The following is a 27,695-nucleotide window of genomic DNA, read 5'->3' on the forward strand; positions in this document are numbered from 1 at the left end:
CACGCGCTCTACCACTGTGTTACGTAACTAATGAGAATTTTAAAGGGGAATATATTTTATCATCATTACAAAGATGCTTTCCTAAAAATTTGTAATTACTTTTTACAATGACTATTTTAGTTTACCAAATATACTTCAGAGTAGGTACTTCCACTATCATAAAGTTACTTTTGGCACACCAATACGTTTGTTATGTTCCCTTATATTTACGAAATTGACTATATATGGGTTTGTGTTTTGTTACTTCTGTGTCCGCCATCTTGGTCACACCTTTCCTTTCACCCACTTAACGTTCAATTTTCACGAAATAACTCTTAACAAATGCCGTATACCGTGAGCTAGTATGTTCGCACATTAAAAAAAATTTCTTATATGTGCTAAAGCGGATAATTAAGGGTTGTTATCGGGGTTAGTGCATGGCAGGTTCCTTCTACCGCACGGCGACCGCAGTCAGCGGTGACGTCAGTGGTGCTCATCTGTTTCCGATACCGGTCTGCAGGGATGACGAGGGGGATGGGGGACGCACCACAACGCCGAAATACACTAACGCCGAAAAATGTCATTGCAGGACTGCCACAAAGGTTAGGTTAGACTAGGTTAGGTTAGGTTAGGTTAGGTTAGGCTAGGTTAGGCTAGGATAGGCTAGGTTAAGTTAGGTTAAGTTATATTACGCTAGGTTAGGTTAGGTTAGGTAAGGTTAGGTTTCATTGTGGTATTTAGGCGTTAAGATACTTTTGAGAAACACACACAAATTCATTCAGTTGTTATTTCGGCGTTGTGGTACACATCAGTTTTCTAGCTGTCGGCGTTGTGGTCAATTTTGACATTCGGCGTTATGGCATTTCGGCGTTGTGGTAACGTACCCGGGGGAGGGTATACCCCTCTCCGGTCCGACCCCGCGGCGGGCACCTGCAATCACGTGATCCACAATTTGCTTAATCTCTTACCGACCGACAAACCAATCCCCTCGGGACCGGGTAGTCACGCCGACAGGATCAGCGACTCGTATCTCGTCATCGCGAGATATCCCGGCGAGAGCATTCACGGAACGGGTCGGGCAGACCTGCTCCGATCCCAGGTGACCTCCGCAATTCCGAGCCCTGTGTCCTTCTTGTGACCGGCGATGTTCTTTTAGGCTCGTGTCTCGTGGGTTTCTACCCACGTCGAAAAAGAAGCGTTCATCAACGTTTTGGTCATCGTCCGAGTGGCAGTCTCTCTACGGGGATACATAAAAAAGTATACATAAAATATTTTACTTTTTGACGTGACAACGTCTAATAAATCGATGAACGCCGGATGCACGCACGAAAAAGTGTCCCGTAACACACATTGTCCCGTTACGCTGTATCCCGTTACGCTCATTGTACGCTTGCGCCGCATCTATCTCTCTTACACTCGGTTGGAACAACCCCATTCGTTTCCTACTTTTCATATCATCGTCCTATCCTTAACAGAATAACACAGATTGGAAGAAGTTAAATAGCAAACATGTATAAAAGTTATAGTTAAAATAATCTCTTCGTAAAGTAATAAACATATTTGAATTAATGAGTGCAAATAAAAGTAAACTATCAAAATAAATTGTCGATTTAATTTCACTCCTTTGCATCCATACAAAATAGTGATAATTCAATAAAAATTATTCAATTTTATTCATAAAAGAATGCAATCATTTCATCAATGTTTTGTTATGACGTCACGTTAAACTATCGTCCGTAAACCGACTTTACAGACAACCAATTTTTTACTAATTAAAGTATCGATGATTCGAAAAAAAAAGAATAAGAAAAAAATGAAATATCTCTTGAACAATGGAATTTTCTAAATAATTTTTTTTCTGATCTGTACAAAAGAGGCTATTAAGTATTGAAACATACTGTTCGAACAATACATTAGTTTTGCTTTGTCATATCATCGCTTTAACATGCATCACACATAGTAATAATAATAATACGAATTTAAAGGTGAACTCTTGAACAGAACAATACATTTGGTAATGTCCCAATGGATGAGCATTAAATATTAATGGCTTCAAACATATTTAATCATCCAATACGATGCGACTGAAAGAGGGTCTTTGTTCAGCTTTTACAGCTGATTAAATATGCAATGGCTGCGCCCACATTCGGATAAATAATTCAACGGTTGTTTCGCACATTGAATATAAGCTCGCAGAGTCTGGGGAATACTTACGCGAACCGCCGTAAAAGTGGAGGAATTGTTGGACGTAATACGTATGGAAAACTGAGAGGAATATAGGATTACTGGTTGCACTTAACGTCAAAATAAATGTATTTGGTTTTACATGAAAAATTACATATAATTTTGGTAGCATATTTACTATCAAAAATTGGGATATCAAAGCAGAATATGTTTTGATGTGTAGTTAAACATTATTACAGGGTAATGAAACTTGTTTAGTTATATTTTTTCAGCTGCTAAATTACCGATTTATTTCAATATTTTTGTTTTCATTGTTTTTATAATTAGGTATCGGAAGTGTTATGTTTCGTTTATAATTTTGTTTTGTTTTGATATTAAGAATCCGTGTACGCTTATTTTGCTAACATATTTTGGTTTTATGTATTTAAAGGACCCTTTACACTTCCTACAGCATTTTCAATTGGCATGATGTGATTGGCTGCTGCCTTGGCGGCGCGGCGTTCGAAAGTTTAAATATTTTGATTGTTTGAATCTTTTGAGCGTTAGGTCCGTTGCATCATGGGAGCGGTAATGCTGGGAAGACATCAGGTCCATATCTGGGAAGAGATGTTGTTACAGTTGAAAGTTTATTTCGGCACTTAAATTAGTGTGCAAGTGACGTGTAGTGTTGTCGCGTCAAGGCTTGAAACATTTGGGTGAAGGTTGTGACCAGCGCTGCGAAAATACGGCAGTTTTCGGTGGTCCTTGCTCGCAGCATCCAAGATAGTTCATCTTGGAAAAATCGCTGAACTTGGGTGCGGCACAAAATTTAGTGATGCCACCATGTTTTGTGTACTTATCACGTATTTAGTGACTAGAAACTTGTTTTCACTCGTGATAAAAACATAAATTCTCTCTTATTGACATTTGTTTTATGTGGTTAATTCAGCTTCAAACAAGACAAATAAACTGCCATTTAAATATTGCACAATCAAGTATTACAAGTCCAGTTGTCTGATACATTATATTTTCATATAATACCTATTTGAACTTTTTCGGAGAGTAATAAATTTAACTTAAATAACTCTGGGATATTTTCAAAACAGAAATAGGAAATTTTTGATTTTTTATCTGAGAAAACTTTCGAAGAGTGAGAACTTTTGAATAGTTTGTGCCCATAATATTGGCTACGCTAGTTATATTTTTGTCTATTCCAGCTACACTTTTCACATGAAATAGTTGAAATAGTTTCAATAAATTTATTTATTGGATTATATTTATTTTTAATAATTTACTTTTGTGTGATTTTCAGGTGTTGTGTAAATTCATATGTTTTAATCTCGTTCTACCTTTAATTCCATTCAATTTCAATCTGATTTTTTACAAGTTATCTGATTTATATTTATTTACTTAATATTTGATTTTATTATAAAACGCCCAAAGTGTTATATTAATTTTAATGAGTTTCAAGGTTATAGTAATAATTACCAAGTAAAGGACTTATGAATTCATTTATAGTTCAACATTAGCATAAGCATCATATATCTTTACTAATGTAAAATCATTCTATGATAAATTTTAAATTTATAGGTTTAAATAAATGTTTTGTGCGGTAATGTAAGACACGGACACGTCCAACAATAAATTTCATTTCTATTTTTATAATTTTACAAACAAGTATTTAATTATTGTTCAGCTTGAATAATATAAAAACGCTTTTAAACTACACTTGTTTTGTATGCGCTCGACTTGAGAGTATGGTTCTCGCCATTAAGGACAGAAATTATTTTCCGTGATCTCAAGCGAAACAGAACACTTTGAGAACGGAGACAAATTTCATTCTTGTGGCGTTCAGACTCGCAGATATGATGCACGCTGTATACATAGTATTATTTTTAATATAAAAAATGTAGTATTATTAATACTTGATGTTTTAAATTACTTATAAAAATTTAATTCATTAGAACCAAGAAACTTGTATTACACTTTAATTATATTTTCTAATGAAAACTAACTACTCTTTAGGTGGAAAAAGTCATAAAAACAAGTATTCAACAAAAAAAAACAGAAAAAAAACATGGGTGCAATACCATGTTATATAAGTTCTATGGAGTCCACACGTCAAATTAAGCTCGCATTTACTATGGACAAAATAAAAAAAATATTTCGAGACAGTTTGCTAAAACACCGTAGAATCGTCTATCTATGTGATTGGCTGAGTTTATTCTAGGTTGATGTCTAGTGTCGACACACCATTCACAGTAATCTTGCGGGGAAGTAAACGTGTCCGTGTATTGGCCAATGTTTTGCCTTGCATATTGCCGCCAATTACAAGGAAGAACCACTGGCACGGACCTACCTTCAAGCTGTCCAACGAGAGAACAGATTTTTTTTCGGTAAAAATTACCTGATCCCAAACACAAGATATGTCTGTGGGAGTTGGTTGACAATTAGATAAGTTCCACGTGGTAACAAATAAATTGATAACATTTTTGGTTATTTCAATTATGCACAACAATGTACAGTTCAAAAATGCCAGTCGAAACAACCTTAAACAATCTTTTGATAAACGTTTTGGAATTACCTTAAAAACTTAGTTGATCGTGTAAACGATGTAAAAATAGGAAATAAAATAAAATAAAATGTAAAGTTAGGAAATTTAAGATCGGTGACATTAAAAATATTCTAAAGTCATGAAAATGTTACTTATAAATCTCACAAAATGGAGAAATTCTTAAAAAAAATATATATTTATATCGCGAAGTCTCACTAACGAGCGGAGAAGTTTGGATAAGTCTGTTTTCCGGCCCGATTTCGGTAAAAAAGGAGAGGGGAAGGCGGGTGTCGGTGAAAAGCAGTCTTCCAGTTTTTAATACTCGTCCGTGTTCTGACCCCAGTTCCGCGTGGACTATACAGGGAGCCGTTATTAGTATGTTAATGCCAGCTCCGCAGGGACTATACAGTCGGTCCACCACTTCCCCCCCCCCCCACCACTATTCACCCACGCCCCCCTTTTACACCCCTCCTTGACGCCAGCACCGCGCACTTAAGCCCGGGGCAGTAAAACCCTTTACCCCCGAGCCAAGCCGTTCCCGGTGAGCCGGCATAATTTCCCCCGCATTCCCCAGAGCAGCCTGCTTTGTTAATGTTGGCACGCCCGACTATAAACCCTCCGGGGAAGGCAGGGACACGTGGGGGGTGGCTTTGCGAGACAGCAAGTGCTCGCAACGATACATCAGGTAGGATAAAAAAAAAAGGCGCGCACACCTCCACGTGCGTTACAAGTGAAACTTCACAGATAAGAGGGATATGCAATTTTTTATAAGCGTAACCTAATATTTGGAACACACGTAATCATGCACTGAAAAACCGACCTTTATTCACCAGCGTCCGTCCATTTTTTTTTCAATGGAACTAAGAACGAATTAATGGGTTAATGATAGCTAAACATTATGACACATAGCACAATTGGAATTGTCCATGCAAATAGTCTCAATTATAATGCTAGCTCCGGACCCAACCTACGAGTTGAGAGTTCAGAGTTGCTAATTACGAGTTACGAAAGTATGCAAAATTATGAGAAAGATTACAAACGTTTACAAAAGTATTAAATGTATACGAAATCGTACGCCATTGTTACCATCTGTAACCGGTAGTTAAGATGTTTCAATTCAAAACATATATGCATATTTATAAAACCCCCACGTCATGGAGCAATATTCGTTACGTACGTTACATGCGTTAACTCCGTTACGTACTCACTTCCGTTACCCTGTTATTTAACCGGTTGTAGTAGCAGTTGTATAAGTAGCAGTATTAGAATAAGTAGAAGCAGTAGTAGCAGCAGAATCAGTAGCAGAAGTAACAACACCCTGACAATGGTGGGCGCGACAGTAAAAATGCTGGACTCGCATTATGTAGCACCCGGGTTCGAACCAAGGTCTGTCCATCATAATTTGTCTTTCTTGTACCAATGAAACGTCATATGAATGATATTTTTTATTAAATATTTTTATTATGTTTTGACTGTTCAGTTATATCTCTGCTCGGTTTAAGAAAACCATATTATAAGCATAGAATAAATAATATGTAGGCCTACTTTTAATATTATTAGTGAACAGAATAGCTTAATTAATTTTTGTGTAAAAAATTATGATTTTTGCTTTTACAATCTCGAAACTTTTACTGGTGTAACGATTATTATGTCTTTGAATATGCACCAAGAATGGGTGATGAACAATTCTATAATGAATTTACTAGAATCTAACGTTCGGCATACAAATAATTCTGTATCGATGTATTTTGATAAAGAAACTGGGGTTTTAACATCACTCTAAGAAGGAATATCAATATCCTTAATATTACACTATAATTATGTGTAATTAATGTAAAATATGGGTGCCTGGAAATTATTTAAATTAACTTTGCAATAAGGAAAATATAACGTAAAATAAAAAATAAAGCCGTTTCGAAATTATACGGACAAAATACATGTCTTTACCTGTTTCACCAAATTAAAAACCTTGTGGCACATGGAGTCGCACTGAACATGAGTGGAACAACTGTTACCATTACCACATTAGACAACAGTTTCGATATCAAGTCTTACAATTCCTAACGATGCTAGAATTAAAATTAAAGTTTGAAATTATAAATCCTTTATTGTGAATAGATCTTAACTATTGCATGAGGCCTATTAATGTAAGCTATTTCATTGAGTCAAGAAAGAATACGTTAACGTGGCTAGTCAATCGTTGCAATATATAGTGCTCTCAACTAAAGAGTGTTAAAGATAAATGGGATAAAGTTAATTGTTAAATGTCAAATGGGATAAATCTAAATAGATAGTTGCAAAAAAACGTAGTAAACAGTAAACTACAGAAACAACACATGGATAAAATTAAGTAAAGGAAAACGAAACAATCAGACAAATCAAAAGTCTAAGCATGATATATACAACTTTCTGTATGCTAATATTTCTAAACACAACACAAACAGTTAAACAATTACACTATTCCACAGACATAGGTACCGTTGTGATATCATCAGATAATACCTATAGGTACTTCTGGTAAAATCCTCGTTACAAGAATGTTAAAAAATTTGAGCGATGTAAAGTTCCTTTGAAGCTCATTCCTCTCGGAAATGTCTGGCAAACCAAAGCCGTCGCTTGTAGCTTCGCTGATCCTCAGCGAGACGTCGTTACGAACTGTAGCGTTACTATGATCCTGTGTCACTTCGAAGAACATAGTACGTTTTCCAAACAGATATTTCAACCAAATGTTTCTGAATTGTGGCTTCTTGATATAATTATTCCACAGTTAAACTGCAAGGCGTCTACTAGGTAGTTTGACGACGCACAATATCCAGGAAATAAATGTCCAGAGTTGGATAGAACGTGTGATATTCGAAAGTAATCAAGTCCAAAACTCTTCAAGGATTTTGCCAAAATACCAATTCAAACTCACCTATAAAGTCATAAATTAATTGTTGATTGAGTTTTTAATTGAATTGTTAATTGAGTTTTTAACGTATTAATTAAAAATATTCTTGATACTTCCTTTAGACTATTTTTGTAGCAAAGACAATTTAATATAACAAAGCAGTGTACATGAACGTGCAATGGATTGTAAATGTTCTTAATAAAACGAACTTGCTAGTATTTTCCAACGAAAAGTTTTGTTCAATCATATGTTTACTAAACAGATTACCTTGTCGAAAGAACCCAAATATAAGCACAAAAAGCATTATTTAAATACAGAAATGAAAATTGTGCTTACAGAACGCACTTTTAACAATGATAACACATTTTGTAATAAAAAATTATAATTTTATGAACAATTAACGTTAACTACAGTTACATATCTGTGGGAAATAACTCCGCAATGGTAAGAAAATTAAAAGTAAAGATATTTGAAAACTGTTATAATAAATAATATTGTTTTTTTGCCATCGTAACAAATCTAAAATATATTTGTATTCTTGTCAATCATGGGAAAGCGACAAGTGTTCGTCCATATGTTATGTTGTCACACGTATTTCCACAATCTGTATATTTTTAAAAATTATTATTTGTTTCAACAGTATGTTTTTTTGTGTAAATTTGTTTTTTGTATGTCATTGTATTTTTTATATGTTTGATTTAAATGTGTAATTCTGATAAACGCCCTCAGCTGTTGGATGGCAAATAAAACAAAACCAAACCAAATAAAATATAAATAACCAACTAGGCCCTCGAGACAGAGCCTCAATATTTATGAATACTCGAAAGAAAAAAAATACACGCGAGAGAGTCCTTCAGTACTCACCAGTGATGTGTGACATCTAACCTCGGTAAGGAGCGAATTCATGTGTTCTCATGTTGCTAATACACTCAAATTACGAAACACGGACACGAAATTTAATGTAAAATTCTTAGAAAACAATGTCGACTATCAAACACACACGAAAATTGTGTTATAAACTAAATTTCGGAACGCGAACCACACGTAGTTTCCGCACCCGCCGCTAGAATTCGCTGCTGGAGCAGCTACGTCGACTATAGAATAATTCTATTTTCAGACCGAAATTTTATACTATGTAATGAAATGGCTCTGATAATATCGAGGCAGACTTAAAAAAAAAAAGAAACCTGGGCCTTGCACCTGATTGTCGACAAGGAAATTCTACCAATTTTGTAAAAATTCATTTAACAGTAAATTCCCTTTGGATTTGTGAACGTTGGTTACACATTTCCGTTACATTCTCGAAATGACTCCTACCAAATGCCGTGTACCGAGAGCTAAGATGTTTTACATAAAAATAAAACTTTTTCGGTAGTACCGTAGTTATTGACGCCTACAGGAGGATAAAACATAACTTGGAATATATATACGTTTTTTTTAGCAGCTGGCCGGAAGAAAAAAAAAGAGGGGTGGGGAAACAGTAATGTGTCATCCGTCGCGACGCCACCAGGATTGCGCAGAGGCACGGATAGTCGCGTGCCACCCCTTCATAAAGCACCCCCTAGGGGGGGTATAACACCCTCCCTTCCTTCTCACTAGACTCGGACCCCTCTTTTCCCATATCTCCCAATTTCCAAACTGCCCCGCAGTGGCCACACTCCGCTCGTGTCGACTGTACGTCTTCTCGGCCTGCTCGGGCAGAGGTTTCTGCCGGTGAGTGGAGTACACGTCGTTTTGCTTAAAGTCATTTAGCCTAAAATGTTCTTTAGGCAAAACGACTTTAGGCGAAATGACTTTAGGCAAAATGACTTTTAGGCAAAACGACTTTAGGCAAAACGATTTTAGGCAAAATGGTTTTAGGCAATACAACTTTAGGCAAACTAACTTTAGGAAAAACGACTTTAGGCAAAATAACTTTAGGCAAAATAACTTTAGGCCAAACAACTTTAGGCAAATAGACTTTAGGCAAATAGACTTTAGGCAACCCGAATTTTAGGCAACACGACGCGCCCCCGGTGAGTGAACGGCAGACACCTGTCTACCCCCATTTCCCCTCTGTCGTCAACCATAGCCGTCACCTTCCACCACCCACTCCGAACCAACGCCTTGAATAGATTGTTAGAGGGTAGTGTGCTTAATGATTTTGCTTCTAATATTAAGTGATTTTGCACATGATCTAGTCAATAAAACTCTTAACACTGATTAACACACAGCGCACAGCTTAAAACAGTGGGTCTATAAGATTAAAATTTTGCACAGGAGTTATTTACTCAACGTATCCAAGAAATGATTTTGACGTGACAACGTTAATAAATCGATGAACGCCGGCTGCACGCAAGTGTCCCGTTACGCTCATTATACGCTTGCGCCGCATCTGTCTCTCTTCCACTCGACTGTTTATAAAGTGAAGTGAAAAGTTAATGTGGTTTTCATTGCTTATTACAACAACAATTTCGGCAATAAAGGTTAATTTTTCTTGCATTTTAAAAATCTGATTACTAGTATAGTTTCAAGTATTTATTCTTTTATTATTAAAATAAAAATGATTCAATTTTATTCATAAAGCATGCAATAATTTCATCAATGTTTTGTTATGACGTTGTCACGTTAAACTATCGTCCGTAAACCAACTTTACAGACAACCAATTTTTTTTTTAAATTAATCCCCTAAGGTGATTAAATATGGGGTGAAAGTTGGTATGGAAGTTTGTAATTTTTGAAATTAGAAATATGAAAATTGGGAGAAAGTCAATTGTTTGGGTCCTGCGTTCTCACTTCCAATTTAACCGACAAATGCGGCAAAATTACAAGTCATTGATTATTCATCAAAAACATAAAAAGTTGCTAAATAAATGGAAATTCATAATCTGTAGTCAACGTTTTACGTTTTAAGTACGTGACCAAATTACGAATAATATTGGTTGGTTTTTAATTTAATTTTAAACCAAATAATATTTAATAAAGTATTTTTTTTTAAATTTTAGTTTGTGAGTTCTTCTATTTAGCTATTCCGCTTTGCTGGTTGAGGCAGTTTGCCCTAGTAGTAACTTTGTGTGGACGTTAGTATGACTGATGATCTTGAAAGACCTAGAAGCAACTAGATATAAAAGAAATGAAAAATTTACTGTTTTAAGAACGTTTCAGAGGCGTTAAGAATTTTAATATAGGTATTAAATTTTTATTGGGTCTATAAAACATTGCGTGTGTGTAAAAAGGAACAGTGCACGTAAAGAGTTGGGATTGAGATTTTCGCCGGAGAAGGCGAGTGACGTAGCGAGCTCGTTGAGGAAGAGGAGAGGGGGTGGAACAGGCGGAGTGGGGCTGTGTTGGAAAGGGGGGGGGGGGTAAATTGAACGATACGTCAGAAATCAGCTGGGCGCAGGACAGGTCGGTCGACTTGAGCTACGCTTGCCACGTGCGCGAGATTTAAGCTTGGTAGCACCTACTTTCAAACTACGAGTAGGAATAATTACGTTTAAATTTGGTGCGTAATGTGTTCCAGGAAGAAAAAAAATTTGGTTATACGGAATGAAAAATTTGTCTATTTCGGTGGCGAATATGTCGAAACATATGAGAAAGCGTGTTGAATCTGTTGCAATATATGTTTCATTAGATATTGTTTTGTTTCTTTAAACTACCCCAGGGAAACAATCTGTGGACTAGCATCGTACATGTTAGCTTTTAGTATCCTAATAAAAATTAAAAATTGGTTGTCTGTAAAGTCGGTTTACGGACGATAGTTTAACGTGAAAACGTCATATCAAAACATTGATGAAATAATTGTATACTTTATGAATAAAATTGAATCATTTTTATTTTAATAATAAAAGAATAAATACTTGAATTTATACTAGTAATCAGATTTTTAAAATGCAAGAATAATGAACCTTTATTGCCGAAATTGTTGTTGTAATAAGCAATGAAAACCACATTAACTTTTTACTTCACTTTATAAACAGTCGAGTAGAAGAGAGATAGATGCGGCGCAAGCGTACAATGAGCGTAACGGGACACAGTGTAACGGAACAATGTGCGTAACGGGACACAGCGTAACTGAAAAATGTGCGTAACGGGACATTTTTTCGTGCGTGCAGCCGGCGTTCATCGATTTATTGGACGTTGTCACGTCAAAAAAAAAAAGAGTTTCGTCGTGAACTGCGAAGTGTTGGCGCGCGTTCACTACTGTAAGCATGCTGTGACTCTGTGGTTCGCGCGAGACGGAAGCCTTGCAGACCATCACCTTGGCCCGTTGCTTTAAGGAATTTGCTTGACAAAGCCTGAGCGAAGAAGAGCTCGGGCCATTGGGCAAGGCGTTGCCCGTGATGCCGATTCGCGGAAGTAATTTGACGCATCTAAAAAAAAAAAGGTGTGTCCTGTCATACACGAGCGACAATTACATTTAACTACGTTCCTCAACGAGCCTATATTGCTGCAAGACATCCTCGCAAATCATCCTATAAACTATTAAAAAAAAATTGGTTGTCTGTAAAGTCGGTTTACGGACGATAGGTTAACGTGACGTCATAACAAAACATTGATGAAATGATTGCATACTTTTATGAATAAAATTGAATCATTTTTATTGAATTATCACTATTTTGTATGGATACAATTAAGAAGTGAAATGAAATATACAATTTAATTGATAAATTTACTTTTATTTTCATTCATTAATTCAAATATGTTTATCACGTTAACGAAAAGATTATTTTAACTAATAATTTTATACATGTTTGCTATTTAACTTTTTCCAAGCTGTGAAATTCTGTTAAGGATAGGACAATGATAGGAAAAGTAGGATAGGAAAAGTAGGATACAAATGGGAGTGTTTCAAGTTTAATGTGCCTCGAAAAAGTAAAATCGATGGTTGTTCCAATCGTGTGGAAGAGAGATAGATGCGGCGCAAGCGTAAAATGAGCGTAACGGGACACAACGTAACGGGACAATGTGCGTAACGGGACACTTATCGTGCGTGGAGCCGGCGTTCATAGGTTTATTAGACGTTGTCACGTCAAAAAAAATGGCGTGTCCTGTCATACACGAGCGACAAATACATTTAACTTCGTTCCTCAACGAGCCTATATTGCTGCGAGACTTCCTCACAAATCATCCTATAAACTATTAAAAAAATGAGTTTAGTACGGAAACTGCAAATCCCTTCTGAAGATTTAATCTATCGACAGGAACAATATTTCGTACAAGTATCACTATTAATGGAACTTAAGGAAATGATTAGTATTTAATTTTGACGGTGAACTTAAGAGGATAAACAACCCTTTAGAGTGTATCATTTTTTAATGTTTAAATTTTATATACATCGTATTAAATAGTTTGTGATCAATAAGTTAAAAATATTATAAATTTTCCTTTTTCATGTTTAGTAAATCAAGGATAATTTTTTCATGAAGGTTAATTGTTTAGAAATTTAACGTTGCGCGTTACGTATTTTTAAATACATTCCTTGTAATTTATTCTTAGATTGAAGGATAATGCTAGTATGTCATTTTGTATGGTCTAATAAGGAGTCGATTGGGTGTAGTTCACCATTATTGTGCGAATGTTGTTTGCCACTGAGAATTTTTCCGTAATTATTATAAAATGGTATTTAAATATCTTTGGATTTGTTTGATGCACAAGCATGCAATCACTCCCACATTCCTAACAATTAAAAATATTTGAGCACTTTTCCGAAATATTTATCTGGACGAATGTTATATATTTTTATTTTAAGCCTATTTGCTCACGCCCATAAGGTGAAGGTACGGCCAAGTACAATAATGCGGCCTTTGTTCATTTGGAATTTTGAAAATTATGTGGTCACTATGTACGAAATACGATGGCCAGTGATCAGAGGGAAGGATATGTGTCTCACTACCTAGTGAGGGTAGTGAGACACGCCATTTGAAACAACGTTAACACTGGGTGTGTCGACTACTGGCGCCGTTAGTTCGCAAGTCGACACAAGCTTCACTGAGCGGACTGATAATGGAGGGAAGTTTCCATAGCTATATATATACACATATATGTGTATACGGCCTTGGCTTGAGTCGATGACAAAGCCATGTTTTCCAAACCTCATATTTCTGCAGCAATCGATGTATCGTTCACAGAAGAAAAGTTTTTTTTTTTTTTTTTTTTTTTAGTATGTTTACGTGCTATTGCAGTCTGTGGTCATTGCTTACAAATTAACATACATTGTAGCCAATCGTCAAAAAAAAAAGTGTGAAAAATGGTGTCACGAAAATTTGCTGCCTCGTGATATTATAGCATTTTGTCGCCAATAAATGTGTACCTAGCAATTATTCGTGGCTATATCGTTTATAGAATTTTTCCATTATCTCTAATCACCTACACGATTCTTCTATAAAAATACTACAATGGCCTTGCTTGGTAGGTTTTAAAATTGTTGAATTTTTTCAGGTGTTTAAGTTAAAAATTTCAATACATTGAAACTTCGGCGGTTAAGAGGCTAGATCTAACTTCCGTCAAAATTTCGAGTTTCTATCTCGTCAGGAAGTCAGAATTTGTATGGATGAGTCGGTCAGTCATTCAGTGAGATAGTTGCACATGGTAGCACTCGTGGTAGCGCTACGAAGCAGCCTTCCTCTGCAGACATAGCACAAGTTCAGCACATAGCGCCACAGTCAGCTGCTGACGCTGATGGCTTCGTTGAAGTGCGCGGCCGCGCGAGGAAGCCACCTGGAGAATCTGGGTCAGCAACTTCCAAGCATGGTGTCGCCAAGAAACAAGTACAACTCGGCGTCAGAAACAACGTGCACCTTAAAACAGTATCCAAACCTGTCAGGCCCCGCACTAAATCAATTTTTGTTTCACGTTTTGCGCCAGATGTCCAAGAGAATGACATTGTTTCATATATCAACACAGAACTTAAAGTGACGAGTTTAAAGGTAGTCAAACTAAAAACCCGTTATGATAGTTACTCTTCATTTTATATTGTCGCGGGTTGAAATTTTGCAGGGTTGTTGAAATCAAATTTAGGGACTTTACTGACGGGACTCTGGGCTGGCTGCTCTGTTCACTCGTCAGCGCAAGTGGCGTGACCATGTAATTGGGGCACGGGGCCGGCGCGGCGCGCTGCGGGCTTGCAGAATTTTGTTTGTTTGTTTGGCCGCGCGCTGGCGCAGCCACGGGCCGCAGTTACTGGGGCGCGCTGTCGTAACAAGCCGCGCGGTGTGGCCTGCACATTGGGGTAGAGGGGGGGTAGTCTTCCCAGATGTTCTAGTTAGTTGTTTAGTAAATTTGACTTCAATAACGAGCTTTTGTTATGGTAGGCGCGGCAGGGCGCGCGAATTTAAGCGCAAGTGATTGGTGACTCGGGGCTCACTCAGGCGGAGGCTATGCGTCTCACCTGTGGTCACGAGTTGTTAGTTCGTTCGTGATGTAGGAATTCAAGCTTTCGGGCGGAAGCTATGGTCGACGCCAGAGGCCACGAGTCGTTTAATTTAAGTTAGGTCATAATGTAGTCGTCAAGCTTTCGGGCGGAGGCTATGGCCCTCGTCAGGGGTCACGCGTCATAGTTTTTAAAATGTAATGTTCGTTCGGGATTTCAAGGGCAGGAGAGGCCCCTACGTTATTTTTTTAAAGTAATCGATCAAGAAAGGCTTTTCGGAAAATGTGAGTATGGACTTATCTTTGTTTTAATTTTAAGTATTAATTATGATTTGAGGTATTCGGAAGGACTAGGGAAGTGTTTAGTGAAGTTCTCTCATTCTCTCTCTTGTAAGGTCGTTCAATCGTTAAGGAAGTAAAGAGATTATTGTTTTAAATTGTAATCCCGCTATTTAAATGTTCTTTAAAATGATGTTGAGTATTTGACTTTAAGAATAAAATAATTTTAATTAAGTATTATGTTATTTTGCAAAATCTCCTTAGTTCAGCTCTCACCAGACATCCTGTACGGGATGACGAACCTATGATCCTAGGTACAGTAAAGTATTTTATGAAGTTAAGACTAGTTGATGCCAAGCGAGTTGTTTCTATGTAAAGAGCTACGATTCTCTCCCCCCTCTGAAGGTGCACGTGACAGAAATGGCGGTGGCACCGGCTAGGTGCACGTGACAGAAATGGTGGAGGCGCCGGGTAGGTTCTATTTCTGGAGAGAGAGAGAGGTAGATTTTTATGTTTATTATTAAGTTAGTTTCAGCTTCTGATAGCAGGTTATTAAGAGTTTACTTGAGGAGAGGATTACGGAATTTTAGTCTATAGTGGAGGAAGTCTTTGAGATTTTTTTTTTGACGTAACAGATGTTTATTTGAGGATACTTGTAAGGATAAAGTTTATAGTGATAAGTTGTTTTAAGTCGTTGAATTTATTGTAGATTTATATCGGGGATTATTACGTGAGGAGAATACGTTATAAGTTAAATGCTTATTAGAGATAATGCAAGTGGTTTAATTTAATTGAAGTTCATTTTAAGATTGTAGGTTAAGAGAATTATAATTTAAAATAAAGTTTTTTGTCGTAAATAGGAATTATTTTCAAGAGAAGTTTGTTTTGTTTTCGTGCGCGTAGGAGACGAGACGTACGAATTAAATCAGTCGAGGGAAGGATAAACGTTAGAAAGGAATTAAAGAGAAAACGAGAGTTTATGTAAAAGAGAGTTATAGAATTTATAGTGATGTTTTGTTTTAATTAGAAAAATGTTGAGAGTTGTTTCAGAACGACACGTCAGTGGACGTGGCAGAGTGAACACGTGATGGGGAGGTGCTGAGACCTAGCGGAGAACGGAGGAACCGCAAGCGAGGGTTGGCGCACCTGATGGAATTCGGTGACGTCACGGGCTCATACGGAGACGTGGACAGGCCGTGACCTTGTTTTGATCAGCTGTACGGTAACTTAGCGATAAGAAAATAGACTATTGGTTAAATAAATTTAAATTTAAGTGTGTTTTAGGAGAAGAGGAACTTTCAGTATGTAAGTAATTTAATTTAAGAAGTGTATGATGTATAGGCTAGAAGTGTTTCGTTGTAAGTTGTTTATGTTTTTGTTAGTTAAATTCTACCTCGGTTTTAAAAATATTTTTTTGGGATTTGTAAACATTATTAAGGAGGTACACTATAAAATCGATAAGCATTGAGAAAACTGGGAAGGCTAGATTTTGTGTGTAGAGGGAATTTACTCCAAGGGAACAGAGAGACAAAATTAATGTTTTCATTAGGGCGAGGGACCCTAAGGTGAGGCGTTGTGTCCCTGGGAAGAAAGGGAATTGTAGCGCAGACCATAGGAGATGGGCTGACTACGGAATTAAGGGTCAGGAGAATCCTGAGAGTTGTGAGTAGTTTGGGGCAGGAGTTCCCCATGGTAGTACCGAAGTGGCTATCCTGTATGGGATAGGGTACCATTTCAATGAAGTTTGTTGGTGGGGTTAGAGCCCCCTGTGTAGTGGGCCTATAGCAGATAGGCACTACAGTGAAATTTTTGGTTATTTTGTGAGGTAAATTCCCTGGAGGTTAAGTAAGATTGGATTCAGTTAGGAAGGAGGGAAATGAGAAACATTGCTGTAGAGAGTTAGTGTACTTGCCTAATGTGAAATTGAATTTTAATAAATTAATTAATGAGAAAGTTTTTCTGGTCAAATAATAATGGAAGGGAATTAATTAATTTTTTTGAGTAAGGTGTTTTAAGTAATGAAATAAAATAATGTGAAGTAATTTGAATAATTGGGGAGGAATTTCTTTAAGAGTTTAGATAATTGTTTTTGAATTTATTGAGATATTCAGCCAGTGGAGTTTGAGTGTGAGAGATACAGTGAGATTTTAAGGAAATCGGTTGTTTATTAATTAGGACAAATGAGATTTTATGATTAAGAGTCAGTAAGCATAGTTAAAATTTACGACATGATATTTGTTGACAGTTTACAGTTATTAAGGAGAAAACAGAGTAATCTATTTATTTTTATTTTAAGGGTTTGAAGATAAGATTATGAATTTTTTTTTTTGAAAGTTTCTTGGGCATGTTTGAATAATTTTTATTTGGATTTTAAGAAATTACAGAGAAAATTTAATTGATTTACATTAGTTTGGAAGTATGGAGGTTTAGTGTTCGATTAGCCCTAACTTGATGGTCGGATCCCAAAAGAATGCCGTAAAACCGATAGCCAAATGAGAGGAATGCGGTAGGCGCTTGTGTAGAGAGGGGTTGTGGGAAAACTCCTTGGGACTGATGGCAGATCAGGGGCCCTAAATAGTGTGTGATGCTGTAAAACCAGTGCAGAGAAAGCCTGGTATGCTTAAATTTTTGGGCACAGGTTATGTAAACCTGGGGTTCCATGGGATTTAGTCATGTTAGCTGCTGTGAGACATTAAGATTTCCAGGCTCCATAGTAAATTCAATGTAAATTTTTGTTTTCTTAAAATAATAAATTTGTTTTTAATTTATTTGAGATATTTGATTTGGAACAGTGAATACAGACCCCGAGGAATAAGAGTTGTCATGCTGTGAGAGGAGAAGGTGGTAGGCCTAAAAGGGTACAGGCACCACAGAGGTTATTTGTATTGCATAATTTAAATATAAGGAAACTTGAGAATTTGAAATTTTGTTGTTGGGTTGGACACCCATAAGAAGAGTATAGGCAGAATTTTTATTGTTATGAGATGTCTAATTTAATTGAAAAGAAGAAAGTTTAAAGATGCAAGGTAACATTATTATTGTAATAATTGAAAGAGATTAAGAGGTAGAGAGAAATAGGCAGTTTTTGTTTGTAAGTACTAAAGTTTACATATAGAAATTTAGTAACTAAGAATGAATAATAAGTTAAGTCTAGTGTAAAAGTTTTTTTTAAGTTTGTTAAGTTAAGAGTCACAAGTAAATTTTTTTTTAGAGAGAATGTCTTTGATAGGAAGTATTAGAAACTTATGGGAATTTTAGGGTAACATAAATAATGTAGGTAATGAATAATAAATAGATGGTAGGTCTTAAGTTAGGATTAACATTTGAAGCAGAATTTAATTAAGAAGAAGGAAAATAAATAGGCCTAATGAAAAGAACAAAAAAGGATTTTATGGTAAAGCATTTTTTTTTTAAGTAATAAACAATGAATAATAATGTTGTTTCAGGGTAATGTGTACTAATAATACAATTGTTTTTTTTAGGACCAAAGAACAGGAATTATGTAATTTAAATTAACATGTATTTTTGAAACTGTTACAGATTCCTTAAGATTAGCTGAGCAGCAGTCCAGTTTACAAGATGACAAGAGTTCGAGAGACAAGATACAAGATCACTGAAACAAGAGCCAAGACTGAAGATTCAAGAGAAGAGAAAGCTGGCAGCCATGGACTTACAAGTGGAGATTAATAAGGTCATGTAAAGTTTTATTTTTTTTTTATGGAAGACAGTAACTGGAGTTTTTTTTTGTTATAAACATTATTTACAGAACTTTTTAGGTTATAGTAATGTAATGGAACTAGTGAGTTGTGGTAGCTGTCAAAAAGAACTAATACCTTAAGTTTAATTTTTAAAGTTAATTTTCTTAATTTACAGAGGGATTAGTAGTTTTTTTTAAAACCTTATTTAGGTTGGAATTTAAATACAATAGCTTATTATAAATGTGTACGAACAGTTCAAGTTCACAGTACTGATAGGTAGGTCAGATGATCTTATTGATTTTGATGATTTGTTGTTTTGAGTTGATTTTTAAGTGTTGTGAATTAGACAATGAAATAGTTCTGAAAACTTAAATTATTTCAAGCTAAGAAATAGTAAAGTTAATTGTAACTCAAAGGACACCAGAATTTAATTTTTTTTTGAATTAGTAATGTTTGAAAATTTTATACTTTACAAGAAAGGTTATAAACAAACAGATCGGATGGAACAAGGATGCAGTAAATCACAATTTCATTTAGAATTATTGATTAGCTTTTGAGGTTATGAAGTAAAAGTAATTATAGTTTAAAAGTTTGAATAAAAAAAAATGTTTTTTTTTTAATTTGTTTGAAATAGAAAGTTTAAAAGTTAATTAGTCATGATCTAGGTGGGTGATGGGGTGGGAATTGGCCACTCTTTTTCCCTATAACCTCCCTAACATGGCCTTCTATTACATCTAACAGAAAAAAAAAGAAGAAAAAGAAGACTTATTATTAGTTAGAATGTTTTTTTATGAAGATACCTGATGAACTTTTTTTTTATTGTTGGGAAGAATAGTAGCAAGATTAATCAGATGTTTTACTCAGAAGAAGAAGAAGAAGAAGATAAAGCAGTTTTATGACTCGACAAGCCAGAGATTGGTGTTTCCCCTCTGCGCTTCTATTGACTACGTTGTTTACTCTCATGGGATAGCTGGTTCGGCACCATGGAGAGAGATTGGTGGGCATTGTGGTTGCCCCCAGAAGAAAAGAAGAGTAGAAGAGGTTATGGGTGGGTCATGTGAACTGACCTTCAACCCAGTTACTTCGTGGGGACTATTTGCTGTATAGAGAAGATCAAGACTCAAGAGTTAGGGAAAATCATTGGAGGTCATGTTTCCCTTCCTTAAGTTTTTCCTATCAAATTATTTGCCTGATTAGATTATGCTAAGGGTGGGATACTTTATGTTAGCAGTTGAATTAATTAATTTTATTTTTTTGTGTGTTTGCATCCTTGCCCATCGATTGCAGTTTAGTAGTTAGTTTTGTATTTGTCAGGCGTGATGGTAATGCCTGTTGATGATGTTTCAGAATTGTAATCTGTTCGTGATGAGGATGGCACAACTCCGAAGCAGATGTGGGGAGAAGTTGTGAGCTGCCCTGGAAGCCAGTCCAGTAGCTGTTGGAGTTGAGTGGTGTTTGCTGATGGCCAGCCCAGGGAGCTACTCTTCTCGACAACACTGACTTCGAGGAGTTGCACCAACCTTCACGAGATAAGAGTTTAATTAATTGAAACACTGTAAGGACACTTAATTTTTTTTGAAAAACGAAAGAAGTATGGTAATAAACGGAAACCGAAAAAAAAAAAAAAAAATAATAATTATCCAGAATTTGCACATTGTTTAACGAATACTGAGAAACTAAGAACAGTAATTTAATTTGTAAAGAGAGCTTCACTAACAGAACAATTTTTTTAGAATTGAGAACTCGAGCCTCTGAAGGTTCCTGTGAGAACAAACCAGATAAAAGTTTTACATTTAATTTTATGAATACTTGTTGTTTTAAAATAAATCTTATGCAGAATCTAGATGTATGTTCAGACAGCAAGGAACTAAGAAAATTATTATTTTTGTGAAATGAGGAATTTATAGTTATGGTTTAATGGAAAAAGACAATTTGTAATTTTGAGGTAGCTCGATGGGGCTCGAGCTCTGTGAGGGGAGGGTTATGTCGCGGGTTGAAATTTTGCAGGGTTGTTGAAATCAAATTTAGGGACTTTACTGACGGGACTCTGGGCTGGCTGCTCTGTTCACTCGTCAGCGCAAGTGGCGTGACCATGTAATTGGGGCACGGGGCCGGCGCGGCGCGCTGCGGGCTTGCAGAATTTTGTTTGTTTGTTTGGCCGCGCGCTGGCGCAGCCACGGGCCGCAGTTACTGGGGCGCGCTGTCGTAACAAGCCGCGCGGTGTGGCCTGCACATTGGGGTAGAGGGGGGGTAGTCTTCCCAGATGTTCTAGTTAGTTGTTTAGTAAATTTGACTTCAATAACGAGCTTTTGTTATGGTAGGCGCGGCAGGGCGCGCGAATTTAAGCGCAAGTGATTGGTGACTCGGGGCTCACTCAGGCGGAGGCTATGCGTCTCACCTGTGGTCACGAGTTGTTAGTTCGTTCGTGATGTAGGAATTCAAGCTTTCGGGCGGAAGCTATGGTCGACGCCAGAGGCCACGAGTCGTTTAATTTAAGTTAGGTCATAATGTAGTCGTCAAGCTTTCGGGCGGAGGCTATGGCCCTCGTCAGGGGTCACGCGTCATAGTTTTTAAAATGTAATGTTCGTTCGGGATTTCAAGGGCAGGAGAGGCCCCTACGTTATTTTTTTAAAGTAATCGATCAAGAAAGGCTTTTCGGAAAATGTGAGTATGGACTTATCTTTGTTTTAATTTTAAGTATTAATTATGATTTGAGGTATTCGGAAGGACTAGGGAAGTGTTTAGTGAAGTTCTCTCATTCTCTCTCTTGTAAGGTCGTTCAATCGTTAAGGAAGTAAAGAGATTATTGTTTTAAATTGTAATCCCGCTATTTAAATGTTCTTTAAAATGATGTTGAGTATTTGACTTTAAGAATAAAATAATTTTAATTAAGTATTATGTTATTTTGCAAAATCTCCTTAGTTCAGCTCTCACCAGACATCCTGTACGGGATGACGAACCTATGATCCTAGGTACAGTAAAGTATTTTATGAAGTTAAGACTAGTTGATGCCAAGCGAGTTGTTTCTATGTAAAGAGCTACGATTCTCTCCCCCCTCTGAAGGTGCACGTGACAGAAATGGCGGTGGCACCGGCTAGGTGCACGTGACAATATTGCAGTTGCTGAAACAGACTATGATCGTATTTTCAATACAGTTTTTTGGCCTTCTGGATGTTTAATAGCCCCTTTCTATGGACGTCTAAAAAATGAACAACTCTTCACGTCAAGTAATAACCCTGGCAAGCAAAGTGATAATGTGACTCCCTTCAGCTCTTCTCAAAGTGACAACCCTGAGCCATCTGGAAGACAAAATACTCCTGAAGAATCTTCTACTGGATTAATTAGTGCGGCGGCCGGAGGCGCAGAAAAAACAGTCTAGGTAATAAATAAGTTGAAAAGTGATACCTGGCATTTGTACTATCAGAATGTTAGAGGGTTAAGAACTAAATCTACTGAATTTTATGAAAATGTCTTAGCTTCCAATTTCTCAATTATCTGTTTAACGGAAACTTGGTTAAATGAAAATTCAATTAACTCTCATTATTTCAATGATAACTTTCAAATTTTCCGCAAGGATCGTAATTATGATACAACTGCAATGAAACGTGGGGGAGGAGCATTAATAGCAGTTGACAAATGTAGTTTCTCAAATGTTTTGTATAAAACGGAGTTTAATATACCTGAAGTTGATGCAGTTTGGGTAGAAATTGATAATGGACATAACACAAAGTTTTTAGTAGGCAATATTTATATTACCCCCTATTTCTCTGTTAATGACTTTAAAAATTATTTTTCTTTTTTGGAAGCCAATCTTAGTAGATATCCTTACCCTATTATTCTCACTGGTGACTTTAACGTGCCAGGGACTGACTGGAAGTACAGCCATACACAAAATGTACGTCATTACTACAATAAAATTAAAGGACAGTTTCTACTTGAAATAATCAACACGCTTGGCTTAGAACAACATAATAATACTTTATCATTTTATAGTATGCTTGATCTTGTATTCTCTAACATGAATGTTATTAGTATTGATAAACATCCCGACCCGTTTGTCAATGAAGATAACTCTCATCCTGCTCTAGACATTGTCATTAAAACTTATTCCAATAAATATAATTCTAATAACCCTAATTATCAATCCAGCTTCAGGAACTACAGTAAAGGTGATTACCTTTCTCTCTATGAGATTTTACTAAAATTAAATTGTGATTGTATTTATCATATGGAAAATGTAAATGATATGGTTGAATATTTAACAAATAGTATGGTAAATGCATTGGAACATTGTATTCCTCTCTCAACAAAATTTCAATCTAAATACCCACATTGGTTTTCGAAACAACTTATTTATCTTTTGAAACGCAAAGAACACTCTTTTAGGCAGTACAAAAAAACAAATAATGAAATTCAGTACCATAAATTTTCAAACTTAAGACGACTAGTGAAAATAAAAATTAAATCAGATAAAAACAAATGGATTGAAAATATAAATAACAAAATAAAATCATCCCCATCTAAATTCTGGAACTATGTTAAAATTATGAAGGAAGGTTACAAACAGTCTCTTGAAGTTATCGAAAATAACGTACTATTAAGTGATCCAGCTGCTGTTGCCAATTCCTTTGGTAAACATTTTGCTGAAGTTTATGATCAGCCACGTGATGTGCAGTTCCAACCACAAACGCATAAGTATGAAACTAACTTAATGCCACCTATCATTACAATCAGCCACGTTCTTTGGGCTATTAAATGTCTAAAATCAACCAAATCAGCAGGAGTAGATGGTATTCCCAACTTTATTATTAAAGGCTGCAAGGAGATATTAGCACCTATACTAGCTCACATTTTCAATAAAAGTCTGACTTCTGGAATTTATCCAAAATTATGGAAACAAGCTATTGTTGTCCCAGTATTAAAAAAAGGTGATAGACAATTAGTTACTAATTATAGACCGATATCACTTTTATGTGGCTTTTCTAAAGTTTTTGAAAAAATTATACATAAACATATTTCTTTTCATACATCCCATTTAATAGCGGATAGTCAACACGGTTTTGTACCTGGTAAAACTACGATCACAAATTTATTTGCGTTTGTTAATTATACGTACGGCGAAATTTTATCCCGCAAACAAGTGGATGCTATATATTTCGATTTAAGTAAAGCATTTGATACATGCAAGCACTCTCTAATTGTAGATAAATTAACTAGTTTTGGTTTGAATTCCTCCTACACTAATTGGTTCTGTAACTATCTAAATGAAAGATCCTTTGCTGTTCGTATTTGTAGCACTTTATCTTCATCTTTTAATGCATCGTCTGGTGTTCCTCAGGGTGGAACCTTATCACCTTACTTATTTGTAATTTTTATAAACGACATAGTTAATGTTATTCAGCATTCGAGAGCTTTGCTCTATGCGGATGATCTAAAAATATATAGTACCATTAGAACACCAAGTGATTGTTTATTGTTGCAAGAAGATATAAATAATGTAACTAAGTGGTGTCAAACTAACGGAATGAAATTAAATCTTAAGAAGATTAAAATAATATCATATTCTAGGAAAACATATACAGAAAATTTTAACTATGTAATAAACAACAACATGATACAGAGAACTTATTGTATGCGTGATCTAGGTATTCTCTTAGATTCAAAATTTTACTTTCATCACCACGTGGATAATTTAATTGCAAGTGCAAACAAAATAATTGGGCTTATAAAATATTTAACTTATTTGGCTAGCTCTCTTGATTCTATAATTAGTCTTTATTTTACCTTAGTAAGATCGAGATTAGAGTATGGCTCTGTCATCTGGAACTCTATAACTACCACTGACTCAAATAGACTTGAAAATATACAAAAGAAATTGTTCAGATACATTTATAACAAACATTTAATAGATGATAATTCAGAGAATTTTAACTACGATCTAATCCTTGAAACCCTGAACACGCATACACTGCAGTTTAGAAGGAAAGTTTCTGATACTGTTTTTGTAATAAATTGTTTTATAAATGTTTACCACAGCACTGAAATATTAAACAAAATTGGTCTTCGAGTTCCTTCATTCAATCATAGAACAATGCGACCCTTTCGAACGTATCACATAAAAAATGAGCTATCAAAACGGTGTACTGATAATTGTAATGATATTTTGAAAGATTTAGACCCTTTCCAAAGGGCAAAATTCTCTATGAAAGATATTTTGAATTCTTAATTTTCTTGCAGTTATGATAACTTCTGATGTAAATAATGTTTTATTGTTATTTCATTGATAAGAATTAATTTAAATTTGACAAATTTAGCTACTTAATCTTATAAGGGTCCTTTGTCATGTGTTTATGTTTGTGTTGTCCCATTTTTATTGTTGTGTTTATCATTGTGTTTTGTGTATGTTATTGTTGTTTCTTTATGTAATATTTGTTAAGTGCCTACCTGTTAAAGGCTTTGACTGTTGGTAGGCACTCAAATAATAATAAATAAAATAAATAAAAATAAATAAAATTAAAATGTTTGTTTTGTAGCAACGGCCCTTGTGAGTAGCTAAATTGGCTAACTCCGCACCTTCATTGTTATCTTTTTTAGCACGTTATCTCCTTTATATGCTTGATTCCAAGGAACTCATTTAAAATTCAATTGGTTCTAGCACATTTATAGATTGGCATAGCAAGCCCACCAACCAGGGATATTTAAGATTCAATGAAATTAAGTCAGGCACCCGGATATTTCCGAACAAATCCGAAGTTAACTGCTGGTTTGTGCAACTTAAGTTTATTTTTTAATGTAGCTGACCTAACCTAACCAACCTTTAATTTTAATGTATTTACATATATGTGGGATATAACTCCGCAATGGTAAGAAAATTAAAAATGAAGATATTTTAAAATTGCTATAGTAAATGGTGTTGGAAAAAAAAACGAATTCAAAGAATATAATTTATTTACCATACGACCTAACCTGCCTTTTACTTTAACACAAAAATAATGTGAACGAGTCTTTAAGTACTCGCCAGTGATTTGTAACATACAAACTCGGGAACAAGCAAATTCATGAGTTCTAATTTTGAAAATACGCTTATAACAGAAACTCGAACACGGAATTTAACGTAAAATTCTTTAGAATAATTCCGGGATGATAAATATACGCAAATAGTGTTTTCAACTACATTTATGGACGCGAATCACACGTAGTTAACCCACCCGCCACTAGAATTCGCTGCCGGAGCAGCTACGTTGACTATTGAATAGTTTGTTCAGCAGACCAAAATTTTAAATTTTATAATGAAACGGCTCCGACATGAGCGAAAACGACTTGTAGTATAGAACTGAACACCGGCTTTAGACTTAAATTTGGACACGGAATTTGTCCAAAATACTTCCTGTCTTGTTAAAGTTCATTAAACAGTAAATGCTATAAAGTTTCTCCTTTGTCTTTGTGAACTCTGGTTCGCGCCATCCACCACAGATGGCAGCAACGCGGTTACAAATTTCCGTTCCATCCACGAAATTACTCCCACCACGTGCCGTATGCCGAGAGCTCAGATGTCACGCATGAAAAAATAAACCGAAGATACGTGAACGTGAGCTAATTTTTGGTTGTATCCGGGAGTCTTGTGTGTCACTGACAGCCGCGAACAGAAACACGCACTTGCAGAGTGGCACTGACACGTATGAAGTCCTGAACTGACGTGAGTGTGTTGTGTGTTAAACGTGGATGAATTAAGGGACAAAAGCATCAAGAAGTGATAAGCTACTGGCCAGCCCGGAACTAATCAATCGCCATCTACAATCGGGTATCGAATGTGGTCCTCACAGAGCCCCCCCAGTAAGTCCGGGATGGCGGTGAAAGGTCGGCGAGGATTTGTGCGGCTGTGGAGTCGACGGGAGGCTGTGTTTACAAACAGAAGCCGATTAACAAATAATCTCTTCCCAGCCTGCAGATGACCGTGTAGTTATATGCCTGTAGACATGCGGAATTCCAGAACTGGTTACACCAGCCAAATTATAGCTCAAAGACGGCCAAATATCTATTTTTTTGTTTTAAAAAAAATTTATTATTCTGAAATAAAGACAAATAGCGATACGATTTAATTAGTGAGAGACTTCGGGTTTTTCTAAATATGTAAACCACTTTTTTTTAGTCGCCGCATTTTATTACATTTATTTAGACCATTAAAGTTACAAAAATTTATATTAGTTCTTACCTACTTGAAAACCACAGAAAAAATTTGTTTGTACTAGTATTACGTTTCTTGCAAGTATCGAAACTAGAAAATATAACTTTATTACTGGCGGGTATCCAGGACTGTATCTCAGAACAAAATTGGTTTGGCCTGTAATTATAGGAAGGGTGGTTAGCACTACACTCTTTGTTTCATAACAAAAACCTTATGGAGATAAAGCGTCTACAACTTTAATTGTGGAGCCAGATATGTAATTTAATCCAATCTAACTCTGCTCGATATCTAATAACAAGCATATGCTACACAAAAGCGAGAACAGAATCAACAGATCGATCCACACCCTCCCTTCAACTAAAAAATAAAAAAAATATATTTTTGAGCACAAGCAATTTTTTTGTTTATTTATCTTATTTTTTACACGTGGCGAATTTATGTGTGGGCGCCGCCTTGCTTTACTCTTAACCATAGAAAAAAAAATCACTTTTACAAATATAAATAAACATCAAATAAAAACAAAGAAGTGGTCACATAAAATAATTATAAAAAGGAAAATAGCACTTAAACATAAAAAAGGATTATTAATTTTTTTCA

General features: G+C 35.8%; 1 protein-coding gene and 1 long non-coding RNA gene across 2 annotated transcripts in view; one reads left to right on the top strand and one right to left on the bottom strand.

Annotated features, from left to right (window-relative positions):
• The window catches only part of LOC134532284 (potassium voltage-gated channel subfamily KQT member 1), a 371,136-nt gene that overhangs the window by 159,353 nt on the left and 184,088 nt on the right, over window positions 1-27,695 (bottom strand). The window lies entirely within an intron of this gene.
• On the top strand, window positions 15,695-19,779 carry LOC134531899 (uncharacterized). Its single transcript, XR_010075096.1, has 2 exons — window positions 15,695-16,520; window positions 18,756-19,779. It is a non-coding gene; the product is annotated as an uncharacterized LOC134531899 (long non-coding RNA).

Source organism: Bacillus rossius, chromosome 5 (assembly GCF_032445375.1).
Source record: "Bacillus rossius redtenbacheri isolate Brsri chromosome 5, Brsri_v3, whole genome shotgun sequence".
In the NCBI taxonomy this organism is placed as follows: domain Eukaryota; kingdom Metazoa; phylum Arthropoda; class Insecta; order Phasmatodea; family Bacillidae; genus Bacillus; species Bacillus rossius.